This window comes from Pseudophryne corroboree, chromosome 2 (genome assembly GCF_028390025.1).
Source record: "Pseudophryne corroboree isolate aPseCor3 chromosome 2, aPseCor3.hap2, whole genome shotgun sequence".
NCBI classification, from domain to species: Eukaryota; Metazoa; Chordata; class Amphibia; order Anura; family Myobatrachidae; genus Pseudophryne; species Pseudophryne corroboree.
In genome coordinates this window covers 290,281,911-290,306,424 of record NC_086445.1, presented here as the reverse complement: position 1 = coordinate 290,306,424, position 24,514 = coordinate 290,281,911, and the positions used below count along the sequence as shown (strand labels likewise).

Below are 24,514 nucleotides of genomic sequence, written 5' to 3'. Positions count from 1 at the left end.
CTCTGGATATTACAGGACCATAAACTGCAAGCAGCACAAGAATCCAAGATGGCTGCCTGCTGTTTCTGACTGTCTGCTAGCAGATCTCTGTACTGAATTACTGTGCCCCACCTCCCAGCTGCTGTGAGGTGGGGCGCAGTAATTCTTGTGGCCCATGGTCTCAGAGGGACACCAGAGATACGTCCAGAGCCAGTAACAGCAAGCAGGGGCCATTGGGCAGTGCCACAGAGTGGCTTTTCTAGCTCCAGAAGTCCGGCCACGGTAGGCTCCAAAATATAGTTCCCGGCATCTGGGCTGTGTGTAGGCCACAATCCATGGGAGTGTCTAAGACAGCTCCTTGATTCTGTGGCTTCATAAAATGTGCACTTTTTTCATTGGCTCTATGTCACTTTACTATTGGCTGTACCCCTGATGAAGGATGGTGACAGAAAACAGGATTTAACCAGTGGCTACCAGTATTTACAGTGATGAGTATCTGTTTTATCAAGTGCTGTACATGAGCTTAATGCTAATGGATTAAAGTTGCTATAAATCAAGCAGTGTGCTGGTCCTGTCTATACTTAAACTTCTGTTTGGAAGTTTCTGGATGGATATGGGACTGTATATAATCTTTTTGTGAACGGACACCTGCAATCCATTTCTGCAGCTTCCCAGAACTTGTTTCTGTGTATTTATATATATATATATATATATATATATATATATATATATACACAAGCAAAGAAATCTGGCACTCCTTGGGTTCTCATAAATATAACGTTACCGGGTGCACTCCATGATGGATGTCCTGCACGGACGTGTCCACATCTACATATATATATATGTTTCAAAAATATATGCTTCGCTCCACCATATTGCTGAATTTCCTTATGCGAGATCAGTCGGTATGTAGATTGATGACATCACACCCCGTGTGCACATTACCAAGGAAAAAACTTTACACAATCAACATTTTCAATCATCAGCAGCATAAGCAGATTAATATAATATAGTAAAAATTACTTAAATGTATTTTAAAAATGTCTAGAGAAATGTGAAACTATCAGTTATAAATATATATAAAAAAATAGCAAAATAGTTGATAAAATATATAAAACATATACCAGGATATGATCTGTAATTTTATATTAAATTGATGTTAGAGAATGGCCTGCAGCTACAAAATGTCTAGCTATTGGCTGTTAGCAGAGAGGATGGATTCATGGATTGCAGATCTGTGCATCACCATTTTCTTTTTAAAATGATGTTCGGGCTTCCCTATGTAGTTTTACCCCATGCACCACAAATTTACTAATACTGTACAAGAAATATTGTGTAATATCTTAAATCTACAACCTGACTAACGGTGTTAAATTGTGTCAGTAAAAAGCATGTATCTACATGTGTCACACCAAATACATCTAAAACAGCCATGTTTTGGCGTAGTGTATCTAGAAAACTGTTTTTGACTGTCTTCCCAAAATTAGTAACATCTAATTGTTAATCCCTAAGGTTTTTTCTCTGGAAAAAAACATGTCATAATTATTTTGTCCTAAAGACTACTGTAACTAAGTATTTGTCAGAAGAAATAATTGGACAATAAGTTTTTTTTAGATTTGGAAAAGTAATTCTATTAGTGATAATTTCATTATTTTTAGGTTTCAAAGTTTTATTTCTAAGCATCACCATTACTTTATGTTTAATAGCCTCTATAGAGCTAAATCATAGCCTCTCCCAACAAATGTGGCTATCATTGTATGTGTGCAGTTGGGGTCCTCTGTGAACCCATCATATCCATATGTTTGTTGTAGAGAACAATATATATTTTTTAAAGATAAGTCTATTTTCCATTATATTTTATATTATTCACGGTATATTGATGATATCCTTCTTCTATGGACAGACAGTAGGGATTATTTCAGTGGCATTCTTGAAAGACTTAATAATACTAATAGTCCAGTTAAAATCACTTACAAGACTGATTCTTTATCCATTTACTCTTTAGATGTTGCTTTTACCAAGTGTAGCAACCAACCATGTACCAGTCTTTTTGTTAAATCCATAGATTGTAACACTTTACTCTCTCCAATAGTTTTTTCCCCAGAACAATAAAAAAATTGCATTGCATTCTTCACAACATATTTGAAGCAATGAATTGGATGTATTCATACAAATGGATAATGTCATTACCAAGTTTGTTGCAAGGGGCTATGCTTTAGAAGCTAATAAATGTAAAGTTATGGAGCTCCTCAGAGAAAAAAACTGATAACTAAAAAGAATGGAACTATCACTAATAGAATTACTTGGCCCAATCAGTTCAATGTAGCTAGTTTTAAAGCAAGAAAAGCATATTAAAACTAATTGGTCCATTATTTCTTCTGATAAAGGCTAACCTAGTCTGCAACACAAAAGGATTATGTTATTCCTGGGACAAAAACCTTAGGGATTATCTTGTACATTCATATGTTACTGTTTTTGCGAAGACAATCAAAATATATTATCTAGGTATAGTACACCAAAGAATGGAAGTTTTAGGTGTATTGGCTGTGTCACGTGCGGATACATGCTTACTGGTGAGACACTCTGATTCAGGTCATAGATTGAAGATATTACACCATCTATCTTGTATGATTACATTTGCTGTGTATGCTCTTATTTGTCCATTTGGTAAATACAGTACTACATATGGATACTATTGTATCAAAAGTGTTAGGAATAACCCAAGGAAAAGGAAGCCAGTGTGGTTTGCTAAAGAAGTAGCAAATATTGTGAAAGCAAAAAAGATGGCTTTTAGGAAATATAAGCAGACACAAAATAATGAAGACAAAGAGATATATCTTGTTAGACAGAAGGAGACTAAGAAGGTAATCAGATGTGCAAAGGCACAAGCTAAGGCGAAAATGGCCCAGTCAAGGGTAAAGGAGGCAGAACTTTTTTTTAGGTATATAAGCGAAAGGAGAAAAACAAAAGGTGGAATAATAAAACTAAAGACTGACACTGGGAGTCTTGTTGAGGGAGACAATTTAATAGCAGATCATCTTAATAATTATTTTTGCTCAGTATTTACTAGTGAAAGAGAGGGGAAGGGGCCACAGTTAAGTTGCAGGGATATTCAGGAAAATGACACAAGTACATTTACAGAGGAGAAGGTCCTAACAGAACTCTCAAAGCTGAAAGTGGACAAATCTATGGGGCCAGATGGGACACATCCAAGGATACTAAAAGAACTTAAACAGGTGCTGGTAGCACCATTGACAGAATTATTCAACCAGTCATTAGCTACAGGAGTAATTCCAGAGGACTGGAAAAGAGCAAACGTAGTCCCACTGCACAAAAGTGGAAGCAAGGAAGAGGCAAACAACTACAGACCAGTGAGTCTTACATCAGTAGTAGGGAAATTGATGGAAACACTCTTAAAAGAAAGAGATTGTAGATTATCTCAAATCCGGCAATTTACAGGATCCCAAACAGCATGGATTCACTGGGGGGAGATCATGTCAAACAAATCTTATTGACTTTTTTGACTGTGTGACTAAAGTGATGGATAAAGGTGGAGCCATGGATATAGCTTATCTAGACTTTAGTAAGGCTTTTGACACTGTTCTACATCAGACAGCTAAATAAACCTGAAAGTTTGGGATTGGATATTAGGATTATTGAATGGATAAGATCTTGGTTGAATGATAGAAAATAGAGAGTTGTGGTAAATGGAGTGCATTCACAGGAGGGAAATGTTACCAGTGGAGTACCCCAGGGATCTGTACTTGGACCAGTGCTTTTAAACATCTTTATTGGTGACATTGCAAATAGCATTAAAGGGAAAGTATGCCTTTTTGCAGATGACACAAAGGTATGCAACAGGGTAGACACACCAGGTGGGGTAAAACAAATTATTAAGGATCTAGGTAGACTAGAGCAATGGTCAAGAGTGTGGCAATTATAGTTTAATGCCAAAAAATGCAAAATCATGCACTTGGGTCTCAAAAATCCAAAGGCTAAATATAGTATTAATGGCACTATACTGGAAACTACTGAGGAGGAAAGGGATCTAGGAGTCACTATTTCAGATGACTTAAAGGCAGGTAAGCAATGTAACAAAGCAATGAGAAAGGCTAGTCAGATGCTTGGCTGCATTGGGAGAGGAATCAGCAGCAGAAAGAAAGAAGTAATAATGCCACTGTATAGGTCATTGGTACGGCCTCATCTAGAATACTGTGTTCAATTCTGGAGGCCAACACTTCAAAAGGATATTAATACATTAGAGTCTGTACAAAGAAGGGCAACTAAAATGGTGCATGGCCTACATCACAAAACGTACCCAGAAAGACTAAGAAATCTCAATATGTATAGTTTGGAGCAGAGAAAGGAAAGGGGGGACATTATAGAAACTTTCAAATATATCAAGGGTTTTAACAAAGTCCAGGAGGGAAACATTCTCCAAATGAAGAGAAGCAATAGAACACGAGGACATGCACTGAGACTGGAGGTGGGGAGGTTCAGGGGAAATTTGTGGAAAAATTACTTCACAGAAAGGGTAGTGGACAAGTGGAATAGCCTCCCATCAGAGGTGGTAGAGGCTAAGACAGTAGAGCAATTTAAACATGCATGGGATAGACATAAGGATATCCTTACAAAGAAATAAGGATCAACTAAGGTTAGAGATAAAAATAATGTAAAAAAAAGGGGGCAGACTAGATGGGCTAAGCGGTTCTTATCTGCCGACAAATTCTATGTTTCTATTGAAGAAACTATCAATTTGTTGGGATTTTTAATAAAAAAAAATTCTAAATATGGTAGAATTAACCTATAGGATAACAGAAAGTTAGAGTTTTACTCATTAACGGTAAACACATCTGACCAACTGCCTTAGTGTACTGTATTTGCCTTTGGGAAGGAGTGGTCTTTTAATTTTTTGGGGATACAGTGGGTGGGAAGCACAGCTGCAATGTTAGCAACACAGCCAGTTTAGGTGCTTACAGGAATAACCAGATCAAGTTTAATATTCATTTGTAAAGTGAAAAACAATACATGATTTCTTGCATTTAATATAACTTAATTTATATTTTTTTATTTTTAGCTCTTATTTTGAATATGCCACATTTACTTTTTTTAATAATAATAATTTCAAGAAACATCACTTTTATGTATTTGACACTATCCTACATACTAGGGTCATTCAGATGTGCCTCCATTCTTCCAAATGGAGCCCGTACAGCCACCACCCCACCTCCAAAATGGAATGACAGGTAATGACAGTCTGAGGCTGGCCTGCATCCTCTGACACAGGACCCATTCACGCATGTGCAGAACATGACCAGTGCCTATGCAAATTACCAAAATCGCACCTGAATGAACCCAATGTCGGGGTCATTCCGAGTTGATATCTAGCAGCCTTTGTTCGCTGCATAGCGATCAGTGAAAAAAATGGCTAATCTGTGCATGCGTAATCACCACAATGTGCATGCGCGTCGTACAGGTACGAAGTCCATTGTGGTTTTGCACTGGTTCTAGTGACGATTTCAATCACACAGACGAACGCAAGGAGATTGACAGAAAGAGGGCATTTATGGGTGTCAACTGACCGTTTTCTTGGAGTGTTTGAAAAAACGCATGCATGGCCAGACGTTTGCTGGGTGGGTATCTGATGTCATTACTGTGTCACTCATCGCAGCAATCATCGCACAGGATAAGTAACTACAGGGCTTGTGTTGTTTTTCACAAAATGTGTTTGCAGGCGCTCTGCTGCACAGGCGTTTGCACTCCTGCAAAGCAAAAATACACTCCCCCGTGGGCGGCGACTATGCGTTTGCAGGGCTGCTGAAAACTGCTAGCGAGCAATAAACTTGGAATGACCCCCTGTGTACAAGTAGGGTAATGTAACTTTAGCATTTATTACAAACACTGCCAGGCCACACCTCTATTATTTTTTTCTACTTTATTTTGGTGTATTCACTGGTTACTGCTCATGTAAATGTGGCATACTGTATTATGTAGATGCTAGTAAAGTACTTTTGGATGCATTTTGAGAAGTAAAAATACAATACATAGAGAGTGCTATATTTATAGTGCTCTCTGTGTATTGTATTTTTGTTGAATTTGAATAACTGCAGATTATTTGTTAGGAGCAGCTTAATTTGTCCTTTATTGAGAAAGATTACTTATCCAGAATAATATAATTGTAATATTGGATGATAAAATGTAATTGCGCCTGTTTGGTTCTCTTAAAATTAATCTTGAGAAGTAGCCTTCTGAACATATAGCTTTTTCATGATTCTATATTTTTCTTATAGAACATTAAACTGGACCTACTGTAAATAAAAAAATAAAACAAATAGCTGATCACACCCACAAGTTTAACTACTCACCTGGCATGGTCACATCTGGCTGAGCTTTCCCTAACCCAGTCATTGTAGAGTTTTTAAATTATCACATTGTGTAAATAATTGCTACAGTATTTAACCCTAATTCATATAATTAATTTTTGTTTCTCAAATTATACTGAATCAGGTTTAAATAGCTACTATTTACATAATCTGATAAAAAATGCCAATTTTGGGGATATTTTTATGAAAAATATTAGCCATTTAAGTGGTTATTATTGTTGAATAATAACTCCAGTCTGACTGCTTCTGTTTCCATACATTTCTAAAATAATGTGATAAAACAGCAAATATAACTACAGTATCTATATGATTGAAATGGTGCCTTATTTATTGGAGGATTTGTTAAAATGATTTTACTAATGACACATGTCATAATCCATAAAACATTTTGTCCCTAAATAAATTAATAAATCATTTTTAAACTTTTCAACAAATATATTTATTTATTAAAGTCTTGAATCCATCTAACATCACACAAACAAGACTTGTTGGTGAACAATTACTCATTTAAATAAACAGATGCCCCCCAAAAAGGATGATGGCCCTCTTACACAAATGTATTGCCTTAAAAATACAAATTATAACAACAACTCTAAATACATTATTTTTAACAGGTCATCTCCTAAAAACCTTATGAAAGCATTTTGCTAAATATTTTTAGCAATTTACTTAATTAAAAATTAGTTGTCATTTCTTGAAGCTTAAATAATTAAAATAAATAAGATAACCTCTAATCTTTTTGTTGATGCCTTCATTAAAAAAAAATCACAAAAATTTCCCTCAGCTCCCAATACCTGCATGGACAAAACACTCTCAATTATAACAAATACAGACATTTGAATACACCTGTGTCACTACCATATGATGACAACCTTCAACCTTAGTTCTGAACTTAAAATAAAAATAAGCAGAGATCAGAAGAAACGGACAGTTTCTTCTCAAGTAGTATCAATGATTCTGAAAACCTACAGAATTGAGAAGATTTTTACAAACTACATAATTGACTACATAAACAGACAAGAGACTTTTGGGATTTCAAGAATTTGAAACACTATAACAAAAAATGTTACCAAGAGGACTGAGACCACATATATTCCCAGCCTACAAAGTAGCCTGCAATACCCTAAAAGAAAAATGGAAACAAGCCTAATGAAGTGTTCCCAACAACGTAGAAGTATTTTGGTGAAACACAACCACCTTACATTAGAAAACTGAGAAATATACATAGAAATCTTGGGAAAGAAATTACAGACTTTTGAAATTTACAAAAGCAAATTGAACAAAACATAAAAGATCTTGACATTTATAAAAAACTATTATTGAACATAAAATAATAAGTTCAACAGGCAAAAGACAAATTTCACTGAAGGGAGAATCTTCACATGGTACAAGAAAATTGTAGATAACCAGAGAGAATAAACTGAACATTACACATTGGTGGTAATTCCAAGTTGATCGCAGCAGGAAATTTTTTAGCGGTTGGGCAAAACCATGTGCATTGCAGATGTGACAGAGATAACTTTTGTAGAGAGAGTTAGATTTGGGTGGGTTATTTTATTTCTGTGCAGGGTAAATACTGGCTGATTTATTTTTACACTTCAAATTAGATTGCAGATTGAACTCACCACGCCCAAATCTAACTCTGAAGGACTAGATACCCTTGACATATTACTTACAGATTATACTTTGCATTACACCACAGTACCATTGATATGATGACAGGTACCACATCTAGGTAAGAGGGACGGTGCCCCCAAGCATGCCAACCTCTTCCTAGGATGGTGGGTGTGTGAACATGTTTTCAACTTGGACAATGATGAACTGACAAAAAATGTCATAATTTGGCTACGCTACATTGACAATCTGGGCTGAATAAATGAATGCATTATTCTCTTTCATAGCCAAATGATACAGAAATATCTTTAATCCTAAACTCACTTATAGTATGAAGCACATAATGATTGAATCTCGTTACTAGTCCTAACCATTTACATGTACAGCATAAATAATTTGGAAACTGAATTGTACTGGAGGACCACAGCAATGAATAGCCTAGTACATAAATCTATCTCCAACTTTCCACCAATAACCAATATGCCCAAAGGGGTGTTTCTCCATCTAAAAAGATCTGTTAAAAAAAGTGATAAACTAAAACAAGAGGATACCAAGAGAGACACTCATCTTTAGAGAATCTTCATCACAAATATAAACCCAAACCCCGAGAACCTACTGTATAGAATGGAAACAGATCAAGTATATAATACTAAATCACTGGCCCATACAGTTTCTGGTAGACAAGAATCTAAGTTCACAATTGGTTGACCACATATAAGATAAGCTGGTTAAGAACTACTTCTCTCAGACATCACCAAAGAAATCACTAAAGATGGGAACATTTCCATGTGGGTCTTGCAAACTATGTTTATACATTGAAAAAACAAATAATGTACAGTGCAAGACAGATATGGAAAAGACATCATTAAACAAAACTTCAATTGTCAAACTACCAACAAGATTTATTGTATAACCTGTACAAAAATATGTAGAAATTACTAACAGAATGCTCAGACGAATAGCATTGTAACATATAGGATCCATATGTAATGCAGCCAAACACATGGAAAAAGGCAAATAATTAACAACAGTTGCCAGGCATTTCTATTTTGAACATCAAAAATCCTAAAAGGACCTCCAAATGTTTAGACTTGAAAAAGTCCATCTTGGAATAAGGGGAGGTGATGTATTGACAGAACCACTAAAAAAATAGTGATTGGACATTTAAATTAGGTACGCTCTACCCTGATTGTCTCAATGAACACATACTGTAAATTACAGTTGTCTCCTTTCCAAATAAGTACTACTTTTTGGATTTATACAGTAATCCATCATCATTACCACATTAGTACGTCTCGCTCACTTTTTTAAAACCTTTGTTAAAAAAAACCCTTTTTTTTTCCCGTTATTCCCCTTGTTTCCTTACTCTTACCAACTCTCATCTTTTTTCCCCTTTTCTCTGTATCTTCACATGTTCAAAATGTTATAGCATTATTTACACTACTACATACAATATTTGGGGATTGGATAAAAACCTGGACAGTATAGACTCCAGAATGATGGACAAGACCGGCACCCTGCAGCAAACTCTGCCATTCTGGAGTTTGTAGTGCTTGGCCCATCAATCCCAGTCCAGGGGTGTCCTCTTTAGAGCGGTGCATCTGACAGTAAACTAAGTAAGTTCCTCAGACAATATGGCCCACCCTGCTCTCTGCACTGGACCATTCAACCGACATTGCTCAAAATGATCTGCAGGGGGGGCTAGGGGATAACTCATTGATGGTCAGGGCATCAATGGCCAACTTAGTCTCAAGGGCCCCAGTGAAATGCATCTTCTGCACAAATGGTAGTTCCGTCTCTATGTCCCGCTCAATAAAGGCCAATGCTGCAGAGTTCAGTCTGTTCTCACACAGATACCCACAAGTATTATTATCAAATTATGATACAAGATTGTCTTCAATCCAAATACTTTTTATATCTATACTTGTCTTCACTTCAGAAGCTCTCTCATGTGCACCAGTGCGATACACTGCAATGCTCAGAGCACCAGGGGCCATGCTGGGAAAACATAAAGCAGAAGCATCTCTACTATCTTCCTGCCTATGCAGGGAACATGCATAAGTCATGCATAGTCCCCCTCTCTAAGGTAACTCAGTATATACTGTATCTTATCTTATCTTTCTATCACTGAACAAGCAGACATCTGCATTCTTTATACAGTGCACAGTAACAGAATTGTTACTGATGTTTTCAAATGCTTAATAATCAATTTTGCTAAATATATATTACTATTCAGTGGTCAAGGTGTTTGCATATAATAAAACCATGTGATGCAATGTATTGCTATAATTATAGAATATAACCAAGGTACAGTAATTTTAGGTGCTCTGTGTGATCATTATCCCTACTCACTAATTACTTGTACAGCCGAAGCTCTCTCAAATTGCAATTCATCTGGACAGAATATGGATATACTTATTTACTTGTGACATTTGAATAAACTCATTTACTTTTGATGATTGTATGCTACAAAAAGAGATTGATACTACTACATACGTATTATTGATTTGTGTTACTGTGTAATTAGGATAAGAAGCCATGTGGATTGCTTTGCTTCTATAATCACTATAAAAGATAATATCAGTGCAGCTATAATTACCCAGTATTGGGACAGCTGTTTTTCTAAAAATGATACTAGTATCAAGAATAACGATGTGACATTTTTTGTGTCTGAAGCATTATATACATAATACAAGCATTCTAATACCTCTTTTCCACTAAAGTCACAAGTCTGAACCAGGATTTGTAACACGGTTCCAAATCAGGTCAGACCTGGTACAACCCCTATTCACACTGTCAGCCTGCATTATTCCTGAGTCAGCACTGTTCACACTGCTCATGAGTGCAGTGCCAGCGCTTAAAGATTACATAATCTCCTTGTGCCAGGAAAGCGGCTCATCCCATGCTGTGAACAGGTCCCAGGTTGGACGACCTGGGTTACCCATTTCCAGTGCAGCTCACTTAGGTCCTTGCCATATATAACCCTGCAAGTTACCTGGGAAGGATTCCGGGTGACTAGACCCAGGTAGAGTCATTTCCACTGACAAAAATCCTCGGTTGTTGCACATTTATATGAAATAACCCGAAATTTTCAAGTCAGTGGAAAAGTTGTATAAGTTACAGTATGTGTATACAAAGTACTTGAACAGCTGCGTGGTTTACGGCATAATATCAGAAGGAAGAATTTTGTATGTAATTGTGTTTATAGATAATTTCCAATATATGCAATGTAAATCAAGTTAATTAATACAAATTAAAAAGAACTACCTTCTCTTTTAGAAATAACTGTATATATTCTCCGACATTATCCTTGCTGGTACATAGGCAGATTCATTTTCCAAATTGTTGGATTCAAACAAATGATCTCTACATTTGATTTTTCACCATCACATGTAACTAAAAAAATATATCCATTTTTGATCTGCATTATATATTGACATATTTTATCATAAGTCAGTAAGGGATATCTTTGGTTCACTCACCCAACTGGGAATGCTTTTTCCCATCAGTATTAGATTTCATAACTAATAAAAATTAAATTTTACATTTACAATTTACATACCACACAATATAATATCAAACACATACCATTAAGTGTGCCCCTAAAAAGAGTGTTGTCTTTTATTTTCTAGTTTAAGTAACCCTGTGTACTCTTTGTGTGTGCATGTAGTATTCTTAGTACTAGTAAACTAGTAGAACCCCCTCATAGTTGCAGTGGTTTACCATATTCAACAAAAAGAGTCCTTCTGTTTCTTGTAAAAGTGAAATGTCTTAAAATTATTATATTTGTTTTCATTTTACCTATTTTGCTTGAAGGTTATTGTAATTAAATATATTTTTTAACTGTTAACCTAAAGTATACATTATTGTAATATAATTACAATAGCTAAATTGAAAAGAGAAAGTACTGTCTTATAACTAGATAAAGGAATACCATATTTAAATGTGATGTAACAAAATGAAATAGAGTGTACTGTAAACAAAGAAAAAAAGATCTAAATACTGTAATGCACTATACTAGTGTAAATTCTTTCTAACTTTAAAACCCACTTTTAAAAATAAAAAAGATGATGAACAAGCCATCAGCACAAAACATCCAAAGTATTATGGCTGATGTTGCAGCAATGTTTATTGACAGATAAAATGAAAGCCAAGATGAATAAGAAAAATTCTAAATGTTGATTCAACATCTGTATTAGAAATGAATACTCCTGGGTGATATTTTTAACTGCACAGTATCCTTAATAGATTAATATTGAGCTGGACGTAAATTTTAATCATTTGAAAAAATATCTGCAAATAAAAACAATTGACACATCTAAAAACATTTCTGTTAAAACGAAATATGCTGTAAAGTTAAAAAAATCAACAATAGCAAAACATTGACTGCAATACACTATCCTTAACTGTCTTCTCTTTCCACCACTACTTTCACTTATCAACAATTATCTCGATACAAAGAAGAGAAGTAGAATACCAAAATCAACCAATACCAATGCCTTCTGTTTGTGTGGATACATTTACAGCAATGGCCATAATCTACAGTAGTTACCTTTACAGGCACAAGATTTTTTTATGGGTCTACTATGCTATACTAGCTGTTGGGCAGTGACGTGCGGTGAGCTAAAATGCTGAGGAGGCACTGGCTAGCACCAGAGCCAGATTTACACACAAAATATGAGCCAAAGGGTACATCTGGGCATTATACACAGGTGCAGCAGTATAAACTCCTGGAAATTTGGTGAGTTTTGATCAGAGATGTGTGGAAAAGTTAGCCAGGTGAGGCACTGCCTCCCCTGCAATAGACTTTTTACTCCAGAGTTTTGGCTATAAAACTGATTAGAATAATACAAAGAAGATATTTTAAACATATTCTTTGTATTTTACATATACTTTATACAGTAAAAACTCTAGCACAAACGTTCATATGACAGGAAATGCTCTGCCTCACCTGCCTCACCCCACCGCACGTCACTACTGTCGGGATCCTGGCGCCCAGCATACCGGCACCGGGATCCTTGACCGCCGGCATGCCGATAGCGGGGCGAGCGCAAAAGAACCCCATGCGTGCTTGTTGCACACGCCACGCTATTTATTCTCCCTCCAGGGGTGTTGTGGACCCCCAAAGAGGGAGAATAGTTGTTGGTATGTCGGCAGTCGGGAACCCGGCACCGGTCTGCTGAGCATTGGGATCCCAACAGCGAGCATATCAAATGCCTCCCCTTTTTTTATAAATACTTTAACATACTGTATGTATAGTGGAAACCATCAATTTGTAGTTAGAAGCTCTCCACTAATGCAAATCTGACAGATTGTGCAGACATGGCATTATCTCTTGCCCGCCATGCAGACTCCTGGCCAGTAAAACCTCTGGAGCACCTGATTCAGTGTTTTCTACTGACCCAAAGGCCTCCTCCTATAAGGTGTGTATGGGCGGCTCTCAATACCAAAGGAACATGTACATGTGGCACTAAAAGCTAGTTAACTATTTTATCCTGTACCAGTGCTACTCTATATAACAGGTCCCTTTCTTCTATAATGTTTTGTTCTCTGCAAGCCAGTCCATCAGCCTTCCATACTTCAATCACTTTCACCACATAACTGTTGGCTCCCTCCAATGCACAATCATTTAATTGGTCTTGAGCAAAGTATTGGATTGATACAGTCCTTGACACAATCTACTACTCCAGCTTTCAAAGTTTCTGATATCCCCCTTCTTCAATGTCCAGGACTTCTTCCTGACATCTCCTGGACATCAGAATCTGGCAAAGTACACTCTTTGTCACTATATATATATATATATATATATATATATATATATATGGTCAAAGAGATGGCGTCACTCCAGGCCTTTTAAAATGTAAAATCTCCAATAGGTGAAATCAAACAAACATCACAGAAACCAACGTTTCAGGGCCCGTAGCCCCTTTGTCAAGGTGTGTATGGTGCATAGTGAGAACCTCTTACCTTATAAAGCCTGTGTACCCACGTGAAGAGGAGCTACGCCCACGCTGTCCATTCTGTCGGGTGCCGGGGGACTTCCGGCATCACGCGACCTCCCTTGTCCCATGTGGCGACCATCCTCTTCTGGCGTCCCGCAGTTGTGACGTCACGATCGGGTCCGGGACGGTCGCCATAGCAACCTGTGCCGCTCTCCGATGTGCTACCGCGCCGGGCGCTGCAGGGAAAGTGATAATGTGATGGTGATGGTGAAAAACATGAGAAGTGCCATTACACTGAAAATAAATAACTAACATGACCTACAACACATAGTCAGCACCTGTCTTATTCCTAGATATATTGGTCTAATGTTACATGCACATCCTGATAGATTACTGGATTATTGTACCGTACCTTCGTATTAAAAATTATGATGTTTCAAACAATATTGTTCAGGATAGACATAGGAGAGGTATGTGGAAAGTGGAAAAGATGGGCGTGCGGATAGGGTGAGGAAGGGTACGTGGCATAGGGAAGACACGGGAAGGAAATGAAGGAAAAAAAGGGGAGAGAGAGGTGGGGGGGAGGGGAGGGAGTGGAAAGGGGCAGGGTGTAGGAGTAAACATCTGGAAAAATAGGGGAAAGTGAGGGAATGTACTGTCCACATCTGTATATTCTAATGGTTAGTAGTTCACCCGTCACCAACGGTGCAGTCCCGCCTTAAATATTACTAATCGGCTAAAGGACTCAAAGTGCAATGACTAATCACAGGAGGAATGTGCATCAATTATCAAAGCTATTTTTTGGTCAATGTGTTCCATGACCTGTTTTACGACAGGGAAGAGCATCAAGGACTACATTGTACACTCGGATATCTCAGGGTTTGAGACTAACCGCCATCCGAACTTCCTTACAAAAGCACCAGGGTGCTATAAGTGCCTGGGATGTACTACGTGTAGATCAATGACAATAGGTACCGTGTTTAAACACCCGAGCAAAGAACAAACTTTCAGTATCCGCCACGTTCTGACTTGCACGACATCACACATAATCTACCTGATCACATGCCCTTGCAGGTTGGGATATGTAGGGAAGACCACAAGGGACCTGAGACAAAGGATGGCGCTACACAGATCAGCAATTACAGCAGCCATTAGGACCGGGAAATCAGACCAACCAGTGGCCCAACACTATGTGGATAAACAACATCCTTTGAACATACTACAGTATACAATCATTGATCACATCCCTTGGAGTGCAAGAGGAGGAGATAGAAACGGAAACTGTTGAACTTAGAAGCGCGTTGGATATTCAAACTGGAAACGATCAGACCAAAAGGTCTGAATGAACAGATCCTATGGAACACATTGACCAAAAAATAGCTTTGATAATTGATGTAAATTCCTCCTGTGATTAGTCATTGCACTTTGAGTCCTTTAGCCGATTAGTAATATGTAAGGTGGAACTGCACCATTGGTGACGGGTGAACTACTAACCGTTAGAATATACAGATGTGGACAGTACATTCCCTCACTTTCCCCTATTTTTCCAGACGTTTACTCCTAACCCCCTGCCCCTTTCCACTCCCTCCCCTCCCCCTACCTCTCTCTCCCCTTTTTTTCCTTTGTTTCCTTCCCGTGTCTTCCCTATCCCCCATCCCCTTCCTCACCCTATCCGCACGCCCATCTTTTCCACTGTCCACATACCTCTCCTATGTCTATCCTGAACAATATTGTTTGAAACATCATAATTTTTAATACGAAGGTAAGGTACAATAATCCAGTAATCTATCAGGATGTGCATGTAACATTAGACCAATGTATCTAGGAATAAGACAGGTGCTGACTATGTGTTGTAGGTCATGTTAGTTATTTATTTTCACTGTAATGGCACTTCTCATGTTTTTCACCATCACCATCACATTATCACTTTCACTGCAGCGCCCGGCGCGGTAGCGCATCGGAGAGCGGCACAGGTTGCTATGGCGACCGTCCCAGACCCGATCATGACGTCACAACTGCGAGATGCCGGAAGAGGACGAGGGAGGTCGCGTGATGCCGGAAGTCCCCCGGCACCTGACAGAATGGATGGCGCCGGCATAGCTCCTCTTCACGTGGGTACACAGGCTTTATAAGGTAAGAGGTTCTCACTATACACTATACACACCTTGACAAAGGGGCTACGGGCCCCGAAACGTTGGTTTCTGTGATGTTTGTTTGATTTCACCTATTGAAGATTTTAGATTTTAAAAGACCTGGAATGACGCCATCTCTTTGACCATTTATCTACACCTACATTGGAGGGAACCCTTGCAATTGAACTACATACGGACCAAGAGTGCCGGGCACCATTGTCGCTATATATATATATATATATATATATATATATATTCCTTCAATAAGAACGGCACTCAGAGACTCTCATAATGGATAAATTGTATTGATATCATGTCAGATCAAACGAACGTTTTCGGGGACACAGCCCCTTCCTCAGGACCACAGACAATGACAGTAAAGCAAACACAAACACAAACTTAAATACCGTTACCGCTACTCACCTGTCCACGTCCATTCATCAAGGATCCCGGCGCCGGCTAGCTGCAGTGACGCGCTTCTTCTACAGACAGGAACCGTTACCATGGTACCCGCTTGCTTGCATTCCACACGGCTGGACTTCCTACTTCCTAGTTCAGCGCGTCCTGCGCATGCCCTGCAGACCGGGACCCAAGAGGAATAGAACAGGGAGAGCATTATTACAAAAAACACACTAAAAACATATAATAAAAACATACAAAACATAAATACAAATACAAATGTAGTACAAATAAAGGCCTGAGTTTTGTGCCCACAAACAAGCATAATGAATTCAACTGGAAAAGGGATGCTCACAAATTTTCAAGGAATTTACGACTCAAAGAACACTTTCAACATCAACAAGAAACATCGGTCAATACCATTCTTGATCCTTTCCTGAGATTGACATCTTGCTCAAAATATGATCCACCTTCCAATAATGCTTCCTTGAAGACCTTTGGATGATTATTGGATGGCGCTGTTTCGATATTTACCACAGCACCGGGTGCTATTCGGCACAACTTGTCCAGAGATGAAACAAAGGCATTACAGGATTTTGTTAAATATGATGATATTGTGATCAGGCCCGCCGAAAAAGGTGGGTCAATCGTCATACAAGATATTGGGACTTATAGAGCAGAAATAATGTCACAATTGTCAGATGAACAGGTTTATCTAAAATTATCTAGAGATCCTACAGAACAGTATCAGTTAGAATTAAAAAGTATCCTTCAGAAAGCATGTGATGACCAGTTGATTTCTACTAAAGTATCAAATAGGCTGTGGGTCCAATACCCAAAGATCCCTGCCTTGTATACTCTTCCCAAGGTGCACAAGGATAGGATGAAACCACCTGGTCGTCCTATTCTTTCTGCACGTGAGTCCTTGTACCAACCAGTCGCCCAACTGTTGGATTGCATTTTGCAACCTTTATTGTCTAAAAAACAGTTGTTTCTTAAAGATACGACGTCGTTTCTGTTAGAACTTTCTAAAGTCGATGTCATTGCTCCAGACACATTAATGGTATGTATGGATGTCTCAAGTTTGTATACTTCTATACCCCATGATGGGGGATTACGTGCCATGCGTCAGTTTCTCAACACTTTTCTTGATGATAGAGAGTTTAATCATGATTTATTTTTGACCCTCTTAGAATTGACATTACGTCGAAACTATTTCTTGTTCGATGGTAATTATTATTTACAACTACGGGGGTGTGCCATGGGGTCTCCTGTGGCCCCCTCGTATGCTAATGTCTTTATGTTTGAGTTCGAAGATGCCATATTCTTCGAGGATCCAAATATTTGTCACAATGTATTATGGTACACCAGATACATTGACGACATTTTCATGCTGTGGACGGGGGGCATAGAGAGTTTAGAAAAACTTCTGCTGAGGATTAACAGTGCACAATCTCCTATTAGGTTGACATACACTTACAGTTTTACTGAAGCTGTTTTTTTAGACATTAAAGTCTGTCTAAGAGATTGTAAATTTGAGACAGAAGTGCACTGTAAAGCCACAGACAGAAATACTTTTTTGCAATCATCTAGCCACCACCCAGAATCTTTAAAACAGGGCCTTCCATTATCCCAAATGATGAGAATTGCGAGGATAACCAGTGATCCTGATAAAATATCAGGTAATATTGATGACCTCATTGTTAAATTCATCGAGAGAGGCTATGATATTAAAGTTCTATTAGAACAGAAATCTAAAGTATTGGGCATGTCACGTAATGATCTTTTACACCCACAAAGGAAGGGTAACCAGGATGTGTTACCGATGGTATCTGATTACACTGTGGCCAGTCCTATCATTAGAAGAGCCACTCAAGCATTGTAGCCAATGGTGAAGTCTGATCTGGATTTGCCGGTATTTAGGGAAATACGACCCATAGCTGCATTTAGAAGAGGCAGTAACTTTAGGGATCGCCTGGTACATGCAGATATTACAGGTGTGGGGGTACCTAGGCCACCTAATGTATATACTAAACCACCAGGGTGTTATAGATGCGTGAATTGTGTAACATGCAGTCATTTAATTGCATGCAAATCGTTTAAACATCCCCATAGTGATAAATCATACGAGATTCGACATGTCCTTACTTGCAGCACTCCATTTGTTGTTTACGTAATAGTCTGTCCATGTGGGTTATACTACATTGGGCAGACTATTCGTAAATTTAGTGAAAGAATGGCGGCACATCGTTCTGCCATTCGTCTCACTTTGGAAGGAAGATATATAGATCAGCCTGTGGCGAAGCATTTCAGGGCGATGGGTCACCCTTTATCGTCCTTAAAATATTTCATGATAGACCATATTCCAGCCTCCCTGCGGAGAGGGAATAGACCTAAAAATCTTTTAATCAAAGAATCCCAATGGATCATGCGATTGGGAACTATTTATCCCATGGGTCTTAATGAAAAAATAAATTGGAATACCTTATGACCCATGTGATTTGGTTAGAGGCGCTTGTTTTTGTGCTGTTTATCCCATATCAGATGGCTTTGTACTACATTTGTATTTGTATTTATGTTTTGTATGTTTTTATTATATGTTTTTAGTGTTTTTTTTGTTATAATGCTCTCCCTGTTCTATTCCTCTTGGGTCCCGGTCTGCAGGGCATGCGCAGGATGCGCTGAACTAGGAAGTAGGAAGTCCTGCCATGTGGAACGCAAGCAAGCGGGTACCATGGTAACGGTTCCTGTCTGTAGAGGAAGCGCGTCACTGCAGCTAGCCGGCGCCGGGATCCTTGATGAATGGACGTGGACAGGTGAGTAGCGGTAACGGTATTTAAGTGTGTGTTTGTGTTTGCTTTACTGTCATTGTCTGTGGTCCTGAGGAAGGGGCTGTGTCCCCGAAAACGTTTGTTTGATCTGACGTGATATCAATACAATTTATCCATTATGAGAGTCTCTGAGTGCCGTTCTTATTGGAGGAATATGACATTGTATTGAACTGGACACCGGAGCATTTTATCTACATATGTGAGTGCCGGCTGAATTGGATTTTTATATATATATATATATATATATATATATATATATATACATACAGTATATACACATTTGCATGGTTACTAATTTGCCATTCATTTACAGAAAGGTGCAAGCCAAGTATTTTGTGTTCAGATTTGACTGTCTCTTTAACATTAGTGCAATTTAAACCAGAATTATTTTACACCTGTAACACCAAGAGGCTGAGACATAGCTAAATCAAGTGTATTTTGGATATTGTGATATTTCAACTGTGCATGCTCCAGAGATAAGCTTATTCAATAGGTTGGGTATGAAAAATATATATTGCAAACCTCTAGATAAACAAATAATAATAATAATAATAATAATAATAATAATAATAATCCTACTACTATAATAAATAATTTGTAGGAATATCTAAGCCTGTCTCCTCTAGATATACATACAATACAAATTAAAATAAACACCCTAGACAACTTTTAAAAAACACTATTTGTTGAATTTTAGCTAACGTATATTAAAACCCTTATGTTATTTCTTTGAATCAAATTCCCCATTTGGATTATACAGTACAGTATCTGACTAAATGAAAGCTTCCTCAGTTAATATATAGTAAGCTTGCTGATGCTTGATAACAGGCAATCAAATATGTGTCTTGAGCAGTGTCTTGAGCCTTTGTGTCCAGGGTGCTTCTCCAACTTTCACACCAAGCATTAATGTCAGTCAAATTCAGTTTGTGAAAAAGACTAACTTCTGGCTATGAAGCAAATGAAAATGCAGTATTTGTGTTATAAATACTGAGGACATTTTTGTTTCTGGAAGAATATATCCATAAATACAGTGGGCATAAAAAAATATTTGTCTTCAACTTAGAGGATTTTTTTGTTTCTGGAGAGAAAAAAAACAGTAAGAAACATGAGGGCAGATGTATTAACCTGGAGAAGGCATAAGGAAGTGATAAACCAGTGATAAATGCACCAGCCAATCAGCTCCACTATGTAAATTACCAGTTAGGAGCTGATTGGCTGGTGCATTTATCACCTTGCATTCTCCAGGTTAATACATCTGCCCCATGATAAGAATAAATTGGAACCATACACATTACTTTTTTTATTTTACCTTACTTTTTTGCAAGAGAAAAAAAAAACATTCACAGCTAAAATACTGTTTTAAATCATTCCCACACCCTTTGAATTTATTTACATGCCTTTTAAAATTGATTGCGCACTTTACAGTTTGACACCAAATGATATATCCTAATGAATGCTATTTCAAACAACAGTAACCTTAAATGGTGAGAGCAGTATATAAACTCAAATACTACTGATGATGGTTTCAGGCTTCTAACATATTTTTAATATTAAGCCCCTTATTAAATTTACTCCTCAACACTATAAATAATGATACTGGGCAACAGTATATGGTAATGCTTTTTATTGATAATATTATGATGGCAAAAGAAAGATCAGACAGAAACTGAGATATTGTAAGTATAAAGAGTTCAGATATCAGTATTACTATTACATACATTACAAATGAATATCAATGCAACTGCCAAATTCATTGAATGAATAGCAGTTAAAAGGGAAGGTAGCAACCATCACACTGTAGTGTCAATGCCACGGTCACTTGCATTGGGAGGAAAAAGAAGGTTAAATAGAGAGGAAACAGCCAGCCTGAATGGGATATCATCAGTATTTCATCCTCTTCTTTATAACATGTCTACTGTACCCCACCAACAAGCATGATATCTCACACAGCACAGTAGTATAAAACAATCCCTTACTGTGAGACTGTACACACAATATATATTGTTCATACAAAGCTTATGACTACTCATCACAACCTGAATTCTCTGTCCTCCCTCATTATCTATTCCCTGTTCCTCCTCCCAGTATTCCTACACTTCCTCAGACTGTAAACTCTCACAGGCAGCGACATCCACTTACTTGTGCCTCAATCTCACTTAGTAAATCTAATCCTGTCTGTCTGCCCTCACTGGCTGCAATTGTTATTTTCTCTCACTTTCTTGTATGAAGATCTCAAAATCTGATTTTTCAGGATGTAGTTACAATCCCAACGGTCGAGATCCCAGCGGTCAGCATACCGATGCCGGGATCCCAGCTGCCAGAATGCTGACAGGGGGCTGAGGGCTATTCCATATCGTGGGTGTCCACAACACCCATATAGTAGGAATAGAACCTGTGGCAAGTGCAGCGAGCCACCGCGCCCACAAAGAGATTTGTTGCACTCAACCCCCTGATGGCATTCCGGCAGCCGGGATCCCAGCGTCTGTATTCTGACCGCATGGATCTCAACCGCCGGTCACCCATATCTAACACGATTTTTCACCATGTGAGCCTGATTGAACTTACAGTACTTTTGTGTCATTACAATTTCCTTGCATGGTACTATATACACTTTGCAGCACCTTATAAATAAACAATAATATATTAATAATCATTGAATCATTACACTACTTTCTGACTCTTCCTACCTGAAGTAAGACTTCTGAAATCAATTCTGAAAACCTGACAATATGCTGTTGGGATGATCAAACACCAATCACTGTAAAAGTAGGTATTACAAACAACCTAATACCCCCCCCCCCACAGACACATATATTGAATCAATACAACTGCCAACAATACCATCACTTTTATCACCCCCTATAATGTCCTTGGCTAAATCCATTTCAGAGTTTAACCCCCTTAAGGTTCATGGGTACTGTTCATTTCTCTTTCATCCATCTGGGGGACGCTGCGCACTTACTAATGGGTTAGAGTGTGTGGGATTGGGAGTTTGGCACAGAACCTATAAAAAACTAACTCCTCCCCCCTCTAACCCCTCCCATCTCCTTCCTGCTCAGCAGATTACCCCAGTTTTAGTTTTGTGCCTGAGGAGTACAGGCACAGATTCCTTCAGTGTAGATTTTAGTTAGGTTTCTGTTGTTTATTTTGATTTTACTTATGTGTGCTTAGTCCCTGTTTACAGGAGACACGTATACTAGGAGTGGGGTTAGTTAGTTATGTGTCTCCCACTCCCCAGAGCCTCTAAGAAGCCACCATACTCTTAGTCACTGGGGCTTACTTGATGCAGGATGGATTTCCTAGGAGGCACTGTACTGGTAAGACAGCCACAATCTGCCTGGGCAGCGTTGGGCTGTTATTGCATATATGGTATTTATAATAATTGTATTTATTATTGTGCAGCGCTGGTGTATGCGGACCCCCCTCCCTGCTCAGAGCGGACGGAGCGGTTCAGTCCCGCTTCCGCCGCTCATTTCATGGAAGCCGCGTCTTGTCAGACAGCAGCGGTAGTCATTTCAATGATTTTACGGAGCTCAGTTGCGGGGGTGGGGAGGCTGTACCGCGGCGGGACGCAGGAGGATGTTGTGTTCGCGCCCCGTTCTCCCGCCCAACAGCGTCTTACCGCCGCCGTCCTCTCTCTGTGGGGGCAGGACTCAGCTATAGGCGCCATCTTCTATCTCTGCAAGAGACCATCCGTCAGGTCAGCGGGGGATACTGCGCTGCACATAACACAGCGTCTCACCCTGTTAGTACAGGCGGAGAGCAGCAAAAACAACAAGTATAACACAGCCCTTTCATATGCTCTGGAGCTCGTTTATTCTAAGGGATTCTTTAGTGCTCTTTAGTGATCCTTTAGTACATATATTTCGGTAATCTCACTGTAATAGAGTTATTTTTACCTCACCCTGTTTATTACACAGGCGGGGATTTTTTCTTAACTAGTGTTGTGCTATTCTAAATTGACAACAGTTGTTTACATCATGTTATAAAAGGAGCGTTATAGCTCAGTCTGTAGAGCTGGACCACAGCACAGAGTTATGAGACATTATTGTGTGCTATGATTGTGGCATTGTATATTCCATGGTTGTAAACAGCAAATCTCCTAAAGGAACGACAAGTTCAGTAGTTTACTACACAGGAGCTCCAATAGCTTTGTGGGCTAATGCTGTGTATTAGTAAGATAGACTAAACACAGGTTTGATTCCCATATACATTAAATTGCACAATGTGGCTCCAGACTTCCTAAAGGTAGCACGGACACAGGTACCCCATGCTCCAGGACACCAGTTGCAGAGCAGCCGGGAGGTTCCAGGGATCAGTTTATGCCTCTGTGGGCCAGACACACCTCAATCCAGAATAATACAGATGGAGTAGTGGTTAGCATTGCTGCCTCACAGCACTGAAGCCATGAGCTTGTTTACATAGAAGTATATGAATATACCAAGCAGGTTTAAATTGCTCTACAGTCTTGGCCTCTGCCACCTCTCATGGGAGGCTGTTCCACTTGTTCACTACCCCTTCTGTGAGGAAATATTTTCCTTAAATTTCCCCTGAACCTGCCTCCCTCCAGTTCAGTGTATGCCCCTAACTGTGTGAAGTTATATATGTATATATATATATATATATATATATATATATATATTCCCTGCACTTGCAGGGATGGGGGTTCCAGGACCGGTCCACAAATACCGGTATTCTTTGAGTATATTTTTCCTTACAATATGTCAATGTAATGGGTCTGGTACTCTGTTTACTACTTAGCCGCTAGTCTTGGTAAAAAGATCACTACTTGACCTTTTGGCTAGGATCAAGTGTAGTTTCTGTTCTTATCAGTTTAATATCGGATACGTTCCCTATGTGGGGGCCATGTATTAAATATATGTTTAGAACAGAAAAATGGAAGAAGAGATTGCTCCGTCCACTCCACGCATTGACTCGGTATTGCAGTACCTCCGTGACCGGTGCACCTTTCAAAACAAGGACAGACTATTTCTATTTCTTGTACACTATGTACTTATGATTTGCCAAATGGCTGAACAAAGCTCCTTAATCAGTTCATACTGTGCAGCGAGTCTGGTCTTTGACAGACAATATAGCTCCTTTACTTCGGAGGCGTTTTTGAGGCTTCATCTACAGAAAATGGTGAGATAAATCCTGTCAGTGAGGATCCTTCAGGATAGAAATAAGAAATAATCTACTGAATTTCTTGGTTTCCACCTCTTCCTTCACGTGAG

General features: G+C 38.6%; 1 non-coding gene across 1 annotated transcript; it reads left to right on the top strand.

Annotated features, from left to right (window-relative positions):
• The first annotated feature begins 24,061 nt into the window (after positions 1 to 24,061).
• Positions 24,062 to 24,252, top strand: LOC135052852 (U2 spliceosomal RNA). Its single transcript, XR_010242309.1, has one exon. It is a non-coding gene; the product is annotated as a U2 spliceosomal RNA (small nuclear RNA).
• The last annotated feature ends 262 nt before the right edge of the window (positions 24,253 to 24,514 follow it).